The sequence below is a fragment of the Eptatretus burgeri genome, chromosome 13, assembly GCF_056783735.1.
Source record: "Eptatretus burgeri isolate ZD-2024b chromosome 13, Ebu_testis_v1, whole genome shotgun sequence".
In the NCBI taxonomy this organism is placed as follows: domain Eukaryota; kingdom Metazoa; phylum Chordata; class Myxini; order Myxiniformes; family Myxinidae; genus Eptatretus; species Eptatretus burgeri.
In genome coordinates, this window is record NC_140973.1 from 75,491,981 (window position 1) to 75,508,649 (window position 16,669).

At 45.7% G+C, this 16,669-nt stretch overlaps 1 protein-coding gene across 1 annotated transcript in view; it reads left to right on the top strand.

The window, feature by feature from the left end:
* LOC147014819 (prospero homeobox protein 1-like) overlaps nucleotides 1-16,669 on the top strand; it is a 159,647-nt gene that overhangs the window by 48,230 nt on the left and 94,748 nt on the right. The window lies entirely within an intron of this gene.

Genomic DNA, 16,669 nt, shown 5'->3' on the forward strand with positions numbered 1-16,669 from the left:
CAAGATTAATGTTTGTGAACATCTCCTGGAAACATCTATATAAATGCAACGTTGTTTTTCGGTGAAAGCTACTCCGGGTCTTTGGGTTACTGGAGTAGGTAATGTTTTCTTAACGATAGTTTTTTTTTTCTTCACTTTTCTCACTCATATTATCGAATGCTTGTTCAAATCGCTGGATACATTTCAATGCTTATAATCACCCGGAGACACCAGCGTTCGTGGCTTTGTTTCATTTCCGCAAATGAATAACCTCTGATCTCTCGAACTAAGCTGAATTACAAAATTTAAGCTCCAGAACTGAACTCAGCAGCAGTTCAGACTCCAAAAAAACAAGTGTTCATTTGTCAAATTCGGACATTGCTTGGGCATTTCTGGGTACATAGTTTTATCGACGGCAATTGGTAATCGCTTGTCAAGCCAGGCATTCCATTGGAGTGCTTGCTTGAGTGCTTAAGCCACTTACTGAATGTCAAACAGTCGATAGTTGTACATTTCGTGTCCTGATCGGGATGTTCCGTAGACAGTTACTACAAGGTAGAAGTACATATACTGTACATTGGACATGGATGTGGTACATATGGGTAGATTTGGATCTGGAGGGACTCTCCGTGAGTGTGGACATACCATGGCTGTTACAGGCGGTATCGTGGCAAAGTTTCATCCCGTATCTTATGGAGGTTTCATCAGTTTATGGAGCTGTTTCTAAAGCACTTGGTTATCGAGTTTGCTTTTCAAAGGTTATATGTTTCTCTTTGTGAGTTTCAAAGGAAAATATATTTGATAACACCCGATTTCCGAGCCATCTGCCATATGAACGTATTTTATAAATTACGAGCCAATTTTTTTTCTATCCATCACACGCAACTGTTTATCAAGATTAATGTTTGTGAACATCTCCTGGAAACATCTATATAAATGCAACGTTGTTTTTTGGTGAAAGCTACTCAGGGTCTTTGGGTTACTGTAGTAGGTAATCACACTGACTCAAATCTGCCGATTACCGAAAAATTGCCGATATCAGCTAAACTTGTGTGTGTGTGTGTGTGTGTGTGTGTGTTGTTCATAAGCATAGCATTGTTATGTTTGGGGGGGGGGGGTGGGGGTGGCGGGATGGAGGTTACATATCACCATTGAAGAGAGAGGAATGTATAGTGTAGTATAGTCTGTGTGCGAGTAGATAGCCATCTCGATGTATAAGTAGGGAAATGTCAGCTGAAGATTTGACTTGTCTGCATGTGTGTCACACAGAGGGTGTTGCATGGTAATAAGTAGTTAGGGATTATGGTAAAGGAAGTTGCATGTAAAACCTCTATGTAAATCTCTACCAGGGGCGCCAGGAGATGGCACAAAAGAGATGGGGGGGGGCGGAGCTATGAACGCCTCCAAAGGGGCAGAGCAATGGATCACCTGGGAGGGGTGAAGCGCCATCCCACGAGGGGGGGGGGGAGTTATGTATGCCTCCAAAAGGGGCAGGGTGTGGCCGAAGATGAAGGAGAGGAAGGAGCCAAATAGGCAATTGGGAGTGAGAGCGTTGGAGATGGCTGAGGAAAAACATTGAGGTATGGTCTGAGGAGAACGGGGCAGTTGGTTGGAGGAGAACAGAGAACTAGGGAGTTTGGAGGAGAACAGGAAACTTGAGAGTTTGTGAGGAGAATCGTCTCTGAGGAGAAGAGGTTGTCCTGCCTGCCTGCCCTTTCATCGTACCTGCCCTGCCCCAACCCTGGAGCCTGCCAGGTGCCATCACCGCCAGTTTGTCTCCCCATTGTCTGCTCGCATCATCGTCGTCCTCCTCATCCCTCCTCATCACCGTCGTCCTCCTCATCCCTCCTCATCACATGCCGTCCCCGCTACCCCAGAGCTGAGTCACCCGATTTTTGTTCCCTTCCCGCTTGTGACTGAGTCTGGAGCGTGGTGCCTACTTCTTTGGATTTATTTTACCTATTTCTACATAATTATTTATTTCCGATTTTGCTTCCCATTTTCGTCCCCACCTCAAACCGCCGTCGTCTCCTCTATTCAATCATCACTGGTTCTTTTTATTATTGTGGTTCAGGAAATAAACCCGTTGGGTTTAAAAGGTTTGAGGTTTCTTGTGTCTCTCCTCGCGCATGCCGTCCACCATTAATTCGGAACGGCTCCATCGGAATTGAGCCGCTCGGGACATTGCGGGACTTTAACCTACCGCCATGATAAGCCCGACATTAGTTGAGCCTTCAACGAGACAATATTCTGTTAACTCCCCGACCCCCACCCCTCTCTCTCTCTTTGTCCCATCCTTGCTCTACCCCCTCCCAATACAGTGCAGCATCCTCCTCACATGCCTCTCTCACTCTACCCTCCCCCCTCTGTCTCTGTCTCTGGATGTATCCGGATGGTGGTTATATCTGCATGGTAATTATCTCCATACATGTCTGCATGGTGGTTATGACCGGGCGGGGTTTGTCTCCAGACGTGTCTGGATGGTATTTATGTCCAGACGAGAGGTTGTCTCCGAACGTATCCAGGCAGTTTATTTCCGGACGGGAGTTTGTCTCTGGACGAGTCCGGGTGGTGTTTGTTTTCTGATGCATCCGAGCGGTGTTTGTCTCCTGACTCATCCGGGCGGTGTTTGTCTCCGGACGCGTCTTGGCGGAGTTTGTCTCCGGGCGGTGTTTATATCTGGACGGGAGGTTGTCTCCAAACGTGTCCAGGTGGTGTTTATGTCCGGACAGGAGGTTGTCTCCGGACACGTTTGCACAGTTTTTGTCTCTAGAGTCTTCTGGGCGGTGTTTGTCTCCGGACGCATCTGGGCGGTGTTTGTCTCCGGACGCATCTGGGCGGTGTTTGTCTCCGGACGCATTCCGGCGGTATGTGTCTCCGGATGTGTCCAGGTGGTTATGCTGGTATAAAATATATTTTAATAACTGTATCTATTCAGGAGAAAGCCTTTATCCAAAATAAATATTTTCTACTGAACTATCCAACTGATTTTGTCATGCCATGCATGAGAAGTGAAAGGCAGGGTGAAGCAATTGGTTCACTTTGTTTGTCTGTTTGTCTGTCTGTCTGTCTACAGAAGTCAGGCTCTGATCGAGAAACTACTTGATGTCAATGGAATTTTATATTTTTTAGCACGTAGAACAGGAATCAGAACACGAACCGGCATTCAGTCGTATTTTTAACCTCCGCCATCGAAGATCGGAGGTTACTGTTTTCACCCCTTTCTGTTTGTTTGTTAGTTTGTTTGTGAACAGTATTACGGAAAAACTCCTAGACGGATTTCGACGAAACTTGGTGGGGGGATTAGGTATGGTCCAAGGATCATGCCATTAGATTTTGGAGTTGGTCCAAAATCCAATATGGCCGCCATAGCGGCCATTTTGAAAAAATATTAGAATTTTTTTTTTTTTGCATTTCTACATGTTTTAAGTGATTTCCAACCCCCCCTACCCCAAAAAACATTGTTCGAGAAAAAAAATTTCTATTTTTTTTTTCAACAAAATTTCTATTTTTTTTTGCATTTCTACATGTTATAAGTGATTTCCAACAAAAAAAAACATGTCAAAATTATAATTGCGGCTGATTTTGGAACTTCACGTGAATATACCCACGTAAAATCAATTTCTGTCTCAAGGAATCTAGTTATGACGAATGAACTGAGAATGTAAAAGTTAAAAGTAAAAGGGAAAGTTGCAAACTATAACTCTGTGAGCACTGTTGACGTCAAATTGAATGAATAGGATATCAGGTTCACTTGAGTGACCTAGCAGTATTGGCGGCGGAGGTTTTGCACTCCACCGAGTGCTCCCCCTCGAGTTGGTTCTGAATTTGGCAAATTGTACGCAATCCTGCTCCAATCGCTGGTGCTCAAGCAGAAGCTGGCGAACCACACCAATAATTATCCAAGCAAAGACCTTGCCCGGCACTGAGAGCAGCGTCACCCCTCGGTAGTTGTTGCAGTCTTGGCGATCACCCTTCCCTTTCCAGAGAGGGACAACAAGGCCCCTCTTCCAGTCAGTTGGGATGATGCCTGTGTTCCAGGCAGAGCACAAAACTGCATGCAACGACACGAGTACAGCATTTCCACCAGCCTTGAGAAGTTCAGCTTGGATGCCACAAATCCCAGGAGCTTACCCCATTTCAACCGGTTCACCGCAGCATGTTTTTTCCACAAACGAAGTTGGACCACAGTTGATTGGAGGGTCAGCATTCAAGATTGTAACACCCTTGACGTCCATCCCGACAGCTGGTGGATCAGCCTGGTACAGCCACTCAAAGTAACCGGCCCAGCGGGCCTTCACTTCTGACTCCTCTGTCAAGAGCCCACCACCCTCTGCTCTAACTGCAGTACACCGAAGGATGGGTTTGGAGGAATGCAATGCATGAATTCCTTTGTAAGCAGGACGAGAATCACTTGACCACAGGTGATGTTTTAACCCCTCAGATTCCTCGCACATCGGCCTCCTTGTCCACACTAAGTGCATGTACAGTTTTACTTCTCAGCTTCCTCAACAGCTCAGCTATTCCATTAAGCCTGTCCCTGCGACTCTGGTGAATGGAATCCAGTGTTCCTCAGGAGACAAAATTCTTTTTTGCTCTACAGTGAGTTCCAAGACATCCACTGGTAACATCAAGGATGGTGGTCTTGAAGGCACTTCACAACTCTTCAGGATTCCTAAAAGCACCTAGACCTCCCAAATCCCCACTCAGCCTGTTTGCAAACTCCTCAGCTACCCTCGTATCCTTGAGCTTGCCAACATCCAGCCTAGGCTGGGATGGTACCTTTCCCCCGGATTTAAGCTGAAACTTCACAGTTGCTACAACAAGCTTGTGGTCAGTCTTGAGGAACTGAGCACTCTGGTAGACTCTGCAGTTCTGGATCATCCTCCAGTGACCATCATCGATCACATGGTCAATCTCCTTTGCCACACTGCCAGCGTTGGAATACCATATCCAGCGATGAGCCTGTGGGCGCTGAAACATTGAACCAGTCACTCTAAGTCCATGCCTTCTTGCAAAGTCAAAAGAGCTTACTGCTATTCTGGTTCACAGTTCTAGACCCATGGGGACCAACACACGTTTCATAACCATCCCTATCGGTTCCAATTGCTGGTTCCAATCGGAGTCCAAAAATCCCCCAAGACTAGATGAGTATCTCACCTGTGGCACTGATCAACCACAGACTCGAGCGTGGCATAGAATGCATTCTTCACAGTGAGATCACTCGCCTCAGTCGGCGAAACTACTGAGACCAGGGAAATGTCACCCAAAGAGTGACGAATCCTTAGTCTCAAAAAACGCTCGTTGACCGGTGTTACCTCAATTATCATTGGAGTCAGCTTATTGGACACAGCTACAGCAACTCCTTGGGCATGGTAACCATCAGAGTGAGCAGACTAATAGTAGGTGTAATCACCCGTCACGATCTCGCCACTGTCCGGTTTAAGAACCTCAGAGAGTGCTGTAATACCGCTGTTGAAACGCTTGAGCTCAGATGACAACAGAGACAGGTGGTCATCCTCTCTTAGGGATAGGACATTCCAGGCACCCACCCGAAGGGGGACCACCTCAGGCTAACTCAAGGAAACTGCCGTCTGGTGGACGACACCTCAGCACCACTCGGACACACACTACCAAAATCTGACCTGGGAAGGTTACTCTGTGGTTTTCCTCCTGTCATCAGAGTGGAGGTCCCGAAGGCTTTGCCCCAATCCCATGATCTGATGAGCTGCCCTGTGGAGGGCAGCTGCACAGGAGGTACTCCCACGGAGTGGGTTTTCAGATTTCTTTACGTTTTATGTTGTGCGGAGTGAAGGGTTTTACAGTTAAGTGCCCGGAGTGCAAATCCTACCACCAACCACCTAAAAAAAAAGTAACCCAACTGCAGGAGGACGTCCGCAGACACAGTTGGGCACTATAAATGGATGGCCGTTGGCTCACAAGGAGCTCCTCCGTCCTTTGACAGGTTTTGTTCTTCATCCTGCTGGGTGTCCATATCATACACCCTCCTTATGAGAAAACTTGGTGGGTGAGACGGTTTAGTCGCCGACAATCCGACCATGAATCAGGTTAGTACAGGTTTACATGGTACCTGTCGCAAGTCACAGATCTAATCTGGCCTGACCTGACAATTAAAATTCATTGAGATATCGATTGTTGTTTTATTGTAATGATGTGTGTCTCTGTTCTGATGCTTTATGCTCCATGAACTCTCCTACAGGGCATCCGGACCCTCAACCCACTATAAAGGGCTTCTCTCCACCCCACCCCCTCCTCCTCCGCGGTGTCCCTCCTCAAACCAAACCCCCCATAGCCCCTCGTCTTCCCACGCTGGCCCCTCGCAGCCATCTTCATCACCCTCCCTCACTCTCTCTCCCCCCCAATCTTCTCCAAGCCCCAGAGGGACCATTCGTGGCGCGCGCGCATCATTTCGCTCCCGAGTGGCTACGGAGACAGCACAGGTAAGCGGTCATCGTCATTGTGGCTGTGCCTGTACCTTTGGTCATTGTAACTGACAACCGTGCACCACAAGACCCGTTGTACCCGCGTGATGCCGTGCTTTTTTTTTACCTTGCTCACAGTTTCGTGCCTCTTCACAGTATTTGCTTCGTTTCACTTTTATCTGTCACAAAATGAAATGGTGTTTCCTTCACGTTCCACTCACGCTAATCTACATCCACCCCGGGTCGATTGCCGCTGGTGGTCCGGTCTCCAGACGACGTCGACCCGAGACCCAATTCATGGACGTGGGCTCGCAATGTTTGCCCCACTTTGTCGAAATCATTTGTTATGTTATTTGGTCATTTATTTTAGTGACGTATTTAATTCGACGAGATATTTTTTAAAAACACAATTTATGAAACTGGAGGTATTTTAAAAAGTATTGATGCAAAGTTTTCTGTTCGTTTATTTAATGCTGCACTCAATGTAAACTCCAATTGGACGTGTTTGACCCATTTTTTTTTTTTTACCAAAACCATCAAATGAAAAGCTCTTTTGTTTTTCTTTTTTTTTTACCTGCCCTGTCAATTCGGAGACGTACGCTGGGTGTCCATATCCCTCGGGTGCCCTATCCCTAAGAGAGGAGGCCGTACGAGCACGTTCGCTATTTGCGCACGAATCAACTCGAACCGCAAATTCTGCCATTTCACACAAACTTTTATACTCTTTACACTGTGTCGTGGTCACAATGTGAAAAACCACTATTACGACTACTACTGCGACTTTAACGGGCCAAATTATTTGCACCTCCTTGTGGGAACGTTTTTGGGCTCGAGTCTTTCACGAACCGGCTGGCCAGGCATATGGCATTCGACTGAGGACGTTGGCTTGGCCAGGAATGTGGAATTTGTTCAGGGCGCCGGCGATAACCTGGACACTCTTCACGAAAGACACCGTGGGATCTTTAACAGCAGCAGAGAGGACAGCCGGCTAAACGTCCATCCGAGGGACGGTATGTTTTGCGATCAAACGTACTTCCTGCGAAGCATCAATCTGAGTTTATTCTCCGGTCGGGCTGGGATCAAACCCAGATTAGACACCCCAAGGTACGGGTGCTACCTGCGCACCATCCTGTCGGACCAGGATGCGAATAAAAACACATTTTGAGATTGAATTTCGTTTGGACCTCCTCAAATTTCAGCCAAACGATCATGATCATCTCATCACCAAATTGACATCCCTTCACCAAACACATTTTCCAAAACCTTTGTGAATCATCATTAATTATTATTATTATTATTATTATTATTATTATTATCATTATTATTAATTTTTATTATTTTAAGACTCAGACCAAGCATTGATGCGTGTACGTCACACATCTTTTTCACATCAACACTCCAGGCAAAACTGCTTTGTATTCGATTATAAAGTGAGACTATTCCGAGCAATGGACGTTCGGATCAGGCGCCGTCAGTTTACTATGACCAGAGACAAGATCAGCGTGCTGATCGAAGCAAATGGCTGAGTGCCGAAGTCGAGGAGAGTTCAGGTTAAAAATGGTTTATTTCTCTCAAGATCATGGGTTATACAGCACAATACCTATTACAAATGGGATACACGAACAGTGAATGAGGTCGCACTACATACACAAGGTGCGGAGTTGTAGGGCATGTGTAAAAAATATTGGATTTGGTAAGGAATATGTAAAAATGATGGGGTCTGGATCAGTGTGACCACTCCTCATTTTCATAAATGCCAAGGTGAGCCAATGAAAAAAGCCAAGAATTCACAAGGTTTCGGAAAAGCGATGATAATAGAAAACCTATACGCCAAGAAAACCTATAGAAAACCTATACGCCAAGAAAACCTATAGAAAACCAAGACGCCAAGGTGAACAATGAAGAGCCAAGATCTTGTGAAAAAAGCCAAGGAGTGGTCACACTGGTCTGGATATGAAAGGTGGTGGGGTTTGGTGTGGAATATGTAAAAAAGAGAGGAGGTGAGGAACATACAGGGGTTATAGTGTTGGGGAAGATCGTTAATCTCAAACGAGTCTAGTGCAGTCTCCCAAGACATATCTCGCACATTCGACATAGTCTGGCATCCTGCTTTGCTTGCCAAACTCTCTCCCTGTGTTATCGAAGGCCGCCTTAATTCCTGGATTTCTGACTCCCTCCACTCACACAATGTTGTCATCAATGGAACCTTGTCCCGGTGGATTCTGGAGTTCCCCACAAAGCAGTTTTTTGGGGCTTGTCTTGTACCTCATCTATATAAATTATCTCTCCGATGCTTTGGAAAACCCTGTCTTCCTTTGTGCAGACGGCTCCACATTGTGTCGTACAGTATCCCCATCTTTCTGCTCGGCAGATAGAAGCTACGTCTCTCTTTGCTGATCTGGAAATGATTAGACGGTGGGGTTTGGTTAATGGAACGTGTCCTTCAAGCCTGAAAAATGTCAGTCTCACCCTATTGCTCCTGAAATGAAATCATCAAAGTCACCCGCCTATCTATTTCCCATGGTCAGCAACTGGAAGAGGTTCAGTGTCTTGAACTTCTACTCTTGGGCTCACCATCAGCCATTACCTTTCCTGGGCCAAACACGGTAGCAAAGGTGGCCTCCAAAGAATGGGCATTCTCCATCGATTCAAGTATTTCCTTGGAAAATTAGAGCTACTCACAGTCTACAAGCCCTTACTGCATAGCTCAATGGAGTACTGCTCTCTAATATTATATAGGCTGGCACCCCAGCATCAGTCTGTCTCTCCTAGATTCTGTGGAATCTAAAGCTCTCAACATTATTGGAATCTCGTGATGAGGTCGAAGCATAAGGTCTGGTGCTCTTACGTCGTAAACTTGTCGATGACCTCTGTTTTTTTGGCCACCTCTTTTCCAATATTGCTCCTTCTGCTCTCTCAATCCTCCGACCATCCCCAGCAATTCCAGGATTCATTGTGTTCTTCCAGTAACCCCGCCTTAGTTAAACTTCCAAAATCCAGGCTGATTTCAAACCTCGACTATTTTATTCCTCGCTTCTCCGGTCGATGGAACCACCTCCAGAGGCTGTTCTGTCTCACTCTTCCTTCCAGAGCTTTAAGCAAGCGGTGCATCGCCATCTCTTGTCATCCCCTATTTTGATCCATGGTCTTTAATACCCCCATTAACTTTTCCGAACCCAACCATCTTACTAGTTATTACTTTGTGTTTCCTCTCCTCCTTTCCCTCTCCACTTATCAATGTTATCATGGTCGTTCATTCCCTTTATGTTTGTCCCATTGTCAGATGTACCTAATTGCTTTCTCTTCCATGAGACTCGCTCCTGCAAAGGGAAAAAAAGTGAAAATTTATTGAGGTTGGCACTTGGTAGGATGGTGGGATTTGATGGGGAATATGTAAAATTATGAGGTTTGTAATGTGGAGGGATTGTGGGGTTTGGTGGCAAATCCTGGATGTAAAACTGATTTGGTTTGCACCATTCAATCGTGTTACGCAAATTGCTCGACAATCGGTGCATTTTATTCCACAACGGACTGAATCTTCGTGAATACAACTTCAGAAAAATGAAAAAAAATTCCGGGGAAAAAAAATTGTTGAAAAATTTCCGTAATTATCGTACCGACAGTAAAGTAAACGTCATTTACTTGGGCATTGTGCGGATTTACACGATGGTCATTTTGGAGGGAATTGCGGAGGGATCCGATGGAGATGTTTAAGATAATGAAGGGTGAGGACAAGAGAGGTGCAGTGGAGTTTTTCAGCAGAGTGGACAATGTTAGGACCAGGGGCCATAGCTTGAGGGTAAAGATGATGAGTTAGGACAGTTTTAAGGCAGGGGTCTTTCAGTTGGAGAGTGGCAAATGCATGGAATGGTCTCCGTGTAAAGGTAGTGGAAGTGGAGGTGGTGGATATTTTTATATTGGAATGAGATAGGTATGCGGATGCTGGATGCATTGGAGATAGAGTAGTATGGGGATATGGGCAGCACTTTTGGTAACTTGAATATTGATGGTGATTGATTCTGGGGTTGGTGCAGCGCAGGCATGATGGTCCGAATGACCTCCTTGTGTGTATCGAACTAATAATTGAGCACCAGCGATTCAGTTACTGCTTGTTGCATCGTTACTGAGCTGATGCTCCGGACGCAATGCAGCTGCACATGAGGGCAGGAGTTTGAAATTTGACCAGGGTACCGGCACACAATGGCCTACTCTTGCAAAGGGACACCGTGGGATCTTGAACGTCCCCCGGCGAATGAGAGTAGACGCGACACTGACTCGGTTTAACTAACGTCCCATCAGGTCTGGCGGTGGACTCACTGATGCAACACCTTGCTTATTAAACACCAGGGTGGCAGTTTGTAGTCGGGTCGAGAGTCCAGACCAGAGAGCTGAAGCAGGTCCACTACCTCTGAGCTGTCCTGCAAGTCCACGTCTGGATCAAATCCTTATTGTGAAAGCTTTATCCATATAAATGATAACTTTGGTACAAATTTGAAAGCGGGATTTATTTAATAATATCCCTTGCACACAATACTAGACAAACCAATACCATTGTGTCATTGTGCTTATTATGTGAAACGCATCGAGTTTTCAATAACGTTTCCTTTAAAAGTCCTATTTTAGCTCCATTATGTAACCATTCAACTTTGGAAACAAGGATCCGATTTCTGGAACTCAAAGTAGACACCACATCATGTTGGTTGGCATTCATAGAGTTGTGATTCACTGCACTCACATGGAACATGCAAACTACCTGATTATTTTGTTTGCCATGCAGAAGCCACTGCGCAGACAGCTCTCTCTCTCTCTCCCTCTCTGTCTGTCTGTCTGTCTGTCTCTCTCCCTCTCTGTCTGTCTGTCTCTCTCTCTCTCTCTCTCTCTCTCTCTCTCTCTCTCTCTCTCTCTCTCTCTCTCTCTCTCTCTCTCTCTCTCTCTCTCTCTCTCTCCCCGCTTACCAAGTGGGTTAAGCAATCGAGCAAGCACTCCATTCAAAACCGTTGATAAGGAACAACTGGCTTGGCTAGCGCGAGCTAGCTGCTTGGTAACTGAACACACCCCTGACCACTTGCAAAGGTTATCCAGGTATTTGGCCAAGGTGCCCCGATAACTCGCCTGCTCTTTAAAAAAGACTCCGTGTTGACAGACGAGTCTTCCATGGTTCCACCTCAACGTCCATCTGAGTGGTGGCACACACATTGAGTTCTCGACCTCCCTGTGAAACACCAGAGTGGCAGTTTATAGTTGGGTGGAGATTCAAACCCAGGCTAAGCAGGTATCTGCTTTTTGAAAAGCAAGGAAAAATAAATGTTTTTTGAGAAGGGGAAGGTCATAATTGTTTGGGAAGACATGAGAAGGTAAAGAGTTCCAGAGTTTGGCAGTGGGGGGGGGGGGGGGGGAAGAAACAAACATCGTCATGGCAGATAGAGTGAAAAAAAAGGAACTTACCCCATTCTGCACATGCGTGATCGGAACGAGATTTCGTACAGTTTGCCAATTTCAGAGCAAAGTACTGCTAAGCTGCAGGTTTGTGCTCTGATTTGTATTCTACAGTGTTCAAAATATAAAATGAACATGAAATCAAGTAGCTCCTCAATCATATACTGATGTCCGTTGACAGACAGATAGGCAGGCAGGCAGAGTGGACCGATTGCTTCACCCCACTTTGCACTTTGTGGGGGGTAATGACCATCATGTTTTTTTTTAAGCTGTTTGTACTCGTATATAGCTTGCTTGCTTGATATTTTATATTGTTTCCACTTATGCAGGGTGACGCCGTAACTTGGCCTGTCATGTCCAAAGCACCACACGACAATCCTCAAATGCCCTCGTGGTGCTGAGACAATATGGAGGTTCTCCTGACAGTAGACGATGGTCGATGGACACAGTGAATAGGATTTGAGATCCTGCGATCATGAGTGAAAGTGCTCGAAATGAGAACACTGAATACACACACACACACACACACACACACACACACACACACACACACACACACACACACACACACACACACACACACACACACACACACACACACACACACACACACACACACACACACACACACACACACACACACACACACAGAGCCAAGCCTCACATCATCCCCATTCCAAAATCATGATCTTTTCTAGCATCGTTAACCCTACCCAATTTCCTCCTAAATTTCCACTTTTACCTCCATGGAGTTTCCTTCTCCATGCATGCGTGTTTTGTGCCCTGTTTTTTGTCCGTTACATCCTGATCCGTTCAGTGTCCTAGCTCTTAGACAAGTCTCGATTATGAATACAAAAAAAAAAAAAAATCAGACAACACCAACTTACTCTGAAGGGTTCAGATCGTACCTGCTGACTTTTTCCTTCTCACATTCGAGAATCAAGATTGGTACTTGTCGCACGACATGAAGACTTACGAGCCAATAATGTCCTCTTGTAAGGAAATAGCCTTATTAGCTCAATTTATTCTTGAAATGGGAATCTGTGGCTTTTAATATGGGGTTTTACAGTGATCATTTATCATGAAATACACATATACAAAGTCGAGGACTCATGGAAGAACTAGAACACAGAATGGACTAGAACATAATAGAACTAGAAGAAAGGAGGAGAGGAGATTGGGACCATACTCTGTGCAGAGCGTTCGTGCTGCTTAAGCAGTCTCCTTGGCTATTGGGCACAATCCTGGACGGGTTCCCACTCCGACACAGTATACCAGCAAGCTGGCACTCATTTTGCCGACCTCGGAAGGATGACAGAGTCAACCCCACCTGGTGTTAATTCAACAGATGAGCGGGATTTGAACTCAGGACCCAGGACCACCCTAACCATTAAGCCAACATCAGGCATAAGGGGGAGGGAATACACACCAAGAGCAGGTTAAAGGGGCAGAACAGAGGGACACTTTGAGGCAGAATGTGCATGGGGTAAAATGAGATCAAAGGGAGGGGGGGGGGAGAACAAAGGAGGTGAACAAACTGGATACAGGCTCAAACACAGCAAAGAAGAGCAAGCAAGGGTAAAACTCAGGATGAAACAGAAATGGAATTAAAAAAACGAAAAGCAGGGTGACAGAGAGGGGAAAGGGGACACAATAACTTGGAAAGGAATGTGGTGGGTCTGGGGAGGTTTGAAGGTAGAAAAGATTATGAGTATGGATGGGGAGTGGCTTGAGATGGTGGTGAAAAGCTGTCTTGAAGCCCTGGAGGGAAGAATGGTCTTGAAATTACCGAGGAAGTTGGTTCCACAGGCGAGAAAAAAGAGGAACAAATGAGTGTAGGTGAGCAATGAGCCTGGATTTTGGGAGTTTCACCAGAAAGGGTTGATGGTGGACCATGTGTGGGTGGTGGGGTGTGGGGAGGGCAGAGGGTACCAGAATGGAGGTGGTAGAAGACAGAGAGGCCACCAACATACCTGAAATGCGATAACAGGCCCAGACACTCAGCTTCATCATGGGAGATTTCAATGATTTTAAGAGCCTTGATTTCCATGGCATCAAGAAGTGCATGGTGTGAGGTGGGAGTGCCAACCCAAGTGGATAGCAGTACTCCATTGAGCTATGGACGAATACCTTGTAAAGTGATAGAAGTTAATTTAGCTCATAATAATTACAATAATTACATTTAGCCAATAAAACTGTTTTGGAAATTATTTCTAGGGGCTAAGAATGTATAGATTGGAATAGTTATTTCCCTTAATGTGTTAGCGCAAGTGTGCAGTAAAATGAAATGTATGCATGTAATATGCGTTGATAATGGTTTAGATTGTATGTCATCTCCCCTCATAATGTTGGTGTCTAAAAACTGCCTTTCCCTAAACCCCCTTTGATTGTTTTACCCCATGTAAATCTGTCTTTTGTGTACTTTTGAAAGATGATGACCTGGCAGGATGACTAAGCCTGGTGTTGGTTAGTGGTTAGGGTGGCTGCTTGGGATCCTAGGGTCCTGAGTTCAAGCCTCGTTGGCCGTTGAATTAAAAATACGTTAGGAGGTTGACTCAGCCTGTCATCCTTCCGAGGTCGGCAAAATGAGCACCAGTGTACTGGTAAGGGGGACACTGCATCAGTGGCATAGCCGCATCCCGACCAATGATACAACCAGCAGCCACAGGCTGCACTCGAAAGAGAGAGCAGGATGACTAAGGCAGCAGTTCAGGCATGCTCTTGCCAAGCCTCGATCATTCGGGACGGCCCGAGTTTAGGGGCGAAGCTTTGGCTTAAGTGGCACCTGAACAGCCAATTAATGCAGAGTGGGCAGGGCTAGGCAACATCACGGGGCACAAGCTGAGGTTATAAAAGGGCTGATGGATAGTACGTACAGTCAGTTGAGATCAGTCGTGTTGACGGGAGTTCAGAGGAGGGAAGCAGATGCAGGACTGACCGACCAGGGAGAGGAAGCAAGTACCTTCCATCATCACACCATCCGCTTCTCTTCTGCCCATTGCTGCAGCCCTAGCATCGTGCCAAGTCCCCTTTCTGACCTGCAGGAACAAGGGTCTGGCCGCTCTGGACACACACACACACACACACACACACACACACACACACACACACACACACACACACACACACACACACACACACACACACACACACACACACACACACACACACCCATTGGACTTGCGGCGCCTGAATGGGCCAAATCAATTATTCTGTCTCGTCAATTTATCTGGTCCTCTCCTGTGGAATGTTTGAGGCCTTAAGTTAGATAAGTAAGGATTCTGAATCCCCAGGGATGTGTATTTCGGTTTTGATATGAACCTGTGTTTTTGTATCATAATTATCATCTCCCTGCTCTTCCCCTCTCTGCTTCAAATGCATATTCTGAATTGACTGGCTCTCTTTTTGAGTTATTTCGACCGTTGTTGATTACTGGTTGAGTACAGCCAATTTGGCTGTAAATCCCTTTCGAGGATATTCGTGTTTTGTATGCTTAACGCCCAATAAGAAGTTTACCTCATACCGGTGAAAAAAACCACCACTGAAAGCCACCGCTTGAGTTTCATATTGATTAGGACCCTGGCGAGGCAAGGTGTCCAGTGCGCAACCTGATCAACTGCGGGCATTCCAACTTGAGCTTGGTATAGGAGTGAATAGGCCCTTAATCCGGCTCGGAGCATCTCGGCCGTTTGGCTGACGTGATCCCTGTAACAATACTTTTACAATAAAAACAATACATTTTATGACTTATGAGTTGTTATAAGAACTTTTGGACTCATTATTTGATGGGATGAGAAATTTTATGAGATTAATGGGAGTGATGACAGAATAAACTTGTACGTATAACTAAATACACTCCTTCCATGAGATCCAGAATCACAGGATATACGGGTACTTACCAACTTCATCATGTGTTGTTGTACAATGTGGTAAACCAAATCGCTTGCTTGTGTTGATTGGTGTCATGAGTGGCTCAGGAAATGATGAGGAAATATATCAAGTTTTCTCCCAAATTGCATTCTTGCGGATTTTGGAAAGTGTTCGTAAAGTTCATCTCGTATGTCGCAGTTTCACAACATGAGAAGAACGAGGTTGTATTGGTCAGCTGATTATTTCTCCTCACACTTCACTTATTGTACATCGTGACACATTCACGCATGTATGGGACTTCATCTCAGGAGTATGGCTGAGATTCTTGATGAAACGGATGGGCAAACCCACATGTTTCACAACGAAGGTCGACATTGCAGGAAGGCGTCCAAGAGCTTTAACGTAATGATAATTCGAAATCCATGAGCATTCACCTGAAAATTATCAACTTATACTATTCCATTCTCATGTAAGAAACTGTGCATCACATGTTACACACCATAATCTCAGCATTCCATGCGTAGGTCACATGCATGTAATCATCCACCCCCACCATTCTTGGTGTTGGCTTAATGGTTAGGGTGGTGGGCTTGGGATCCAAGGATCCTGAGTTCAAATCCCCCTTGGCTGTTGAATTAATACCAGGGTTGACTCTGCCTGTCATCCTTCTGAGGTCAGCAAGCTGGTATCCTGTGTCAGAGTGGTGACCAGTCCAGGATTGTGTCCAATAGCCAAGGAGACTGCTTAGGCAGCACGAATACACTCTGCACAGAGTATGGACCCATTGGATGGATGGATGGATGGATCCATCCCATCCCCTATTAGAGATATGTCTGTAGACCAACACAACTTGAGTGATCCAAATATATACTGGTTGTTCTGTCTGTCTGTAACATGATGAAAAGTCTAACACATCATCTACCTCGAAAAGGTATGAATAA